This window comes from Halyomorpha halys, unplaced genomic scaffold (genome assembly GCF_000696795.3).
Source record: "Halyomorpha halys isolate HHAL.00 unplaced genomic scaffold, Hhal_1.1 Scaffold361.1, whole genome shotgun sequence".
In the NCBI taxonomy this organism is placed as follows: domain Eukaryota; kingdom Metazoa; phylum Arthropoda; class Insecta; order Hemiptera; family Pentatomidae; genus Halyomorpha; species Halyomorpha halys.
Genome location: NW_027108072.1, coordinates 256935 through 259122, shown reverse-complemented (window position 1 = coordinate 259122; position 2188 = coordinate 256935). Strand labels below are relative to the sequence as shown.

The 2188-nt window shown below is 26.3% G+C and overlaps 1 protein-coding gene across 1 annotated transcript in view; it reads left to right on the top strand.

The window, feature by feature from the left end:
• The window catches only part of LOC106681721 (trehalase), a gene marked incomplete in the record, with an annotated part of 50404 nt that overhangs the window by 37945 nt on the left and 10271 nt on the right, over positions 1-2188 (top strand).

Here is a 2188-nt window from a genome sequence, read left to right as displayed (position 1 = left end):
ACTTATTGGATAAAAATGTTTTGACCTGGGCAGAATAGCCTGTATGAAGTGTTTGGAAAAATATTAAATAATATGTTTCATAGTGAATTAAGCAGATTGTCCCTGAAGATGGCCGAATTGGCCGAAACGTTGGACGTGTAAAAACAAAAACAATAAAAGTTTTGAGACTATAATTTGGATAATGTTTTGAATTATTTAGTATTAAAAAAATCGTTTCGAAGATAAGGCCAATTGGTAGCAGCAACATGATCTTTTAACCCCTCCTTACGATATAACCATCACACTTTATCAATCAATGCGTTAAATATACCTTCCGATAGATATTGCATGCATAACCCAAGCTATAAATAACATAAAGCGATTATCATGTTATGTAACTGAATATAATTTATAACTTTTGATTAAAACGTTATTTAAATAATCGCACGTCTCATGCAATACGCCTATTAAAAATAAAATTATACATTTAAAACAAAATGAAATCTAAACTGAATTTTTAGAAATACAACTAATAATTTCCAAATATTCTCATTGTTTTTGTATATTTTATAAAATAAGTGTAGAAAGTTTAGATTAATAGGTTCTATTCAGAATCTAATATCCATTCATTTATACTTTATTTTTTTCATTCACTCTTAGTACAAGAGCCTAAGAGGAGAAAAAAAGGCAGTTATTTTACACAAAGTTTAATTACTTTAATGAAAACTATTTATAATTACTTGTCTAATTTGTTGAGTCTGCCAAGTATAGGTAGGGGGAATAAAAAATGGTGGCTGTTTCAAAACGTTAAAAATAATTAATTTTTCATTGGGAACTCTATATCTTTAAAACTACTAACAATACTAAAAAAACTAAAAAAACATCATTTAAAATACACTAAATTTGTTTAAATATGAGCCCTAATAGAGCTATTTACGTTCAACAGTATTCGAGATATAGCTTTTTAAAAAGCAAGATTTCATAAAAGATGCATTAATATAATCAGTACTTAGTGAATTTCTTTTGAGAAATCTATATAAAAAAAACTATTCGACGTACAAATGTCTATTAACGCTCAGATTAAAGCTAATTTAATAGGCTATAAAGTAGTATATAATGTTTATTTTCGTAGGGGTAGTAGTTTTCATGATATTCGCCAAACTAAATTGTTTTTCGGACAAATGTTTTGACTTATTATAAAATATAGCTTAGAAACTATAAGACGTAGTGATATCTGCTAGCACTAAAGTTAAAGCTAGTTAAATGGACTATAAAAAAGTTAATAACGTTTATCTTCGTGGGAGTTGTAGTTTTTATGATATTTTCTAAAATAAATTTACTAAATGTTAATTTCTAGTTGTTCGGGTAAAATGTTTGAAAATATTATAAAAACTACTACTCCTATGAAGATAAACGTCATAAAGTATTTTATAGTAAATATGATTAGCTTTAATTTGAGTGCTAATACACATCTGTACGTCGAATGGTTTTGAGATATAGTTTTCTCAAAATAAATTCACTATCTTCTGATTTTTTAGTTAAATTTTAATTTAAAAAAAATATCTCGGAAACTATTAAACAGAGATAGCTATATTAAGTCTCATATTTTAGAAAATTTACTCTACTTTAAATGATGTTTTCTTAGGTTTCCTAGTGTTGATAATTTTTAAAATATATAGCTCCGAATGAAAACTTATTTTTTTCTAATGTTTTAAAACAGCCACCATTTTTTATTCCCCCTATCTATACTTGTCAGACTCATCAATTTTGACTAGTAATTATATATATTTTTTATTAAAGTAATTAAAACTTTGTGTGAAATAACTGCCTTTTTTTCATGCCGGTTCTTGTATTATCTCAAACCCGCTTCATTTCCTCTCGTAACGTCGTCATGTGGCCTTCTTCATCTTAACTTAAAATCATTAGCTTACTGCTTATTATATTCAAGTTTTTAACATTTTTAATTTATAGTTATTATGAAAACAAACATGTTAACAATATTAGATTAATTATTTACTTATATGATTGTTTGAGAGTGGTTTATTTTATTATTAATATACACAATTTTGATCCATTTAACTCTCGACCTTTATTCTTAAATAACTCTCCAACGTTTCGGCCCTCAGGCCATTCTCAAGGAGACAACCTATAAAATTTTATTTTTGTTTTTATAACAATTACATTATTTCCTTAACTACTTACTGATTGC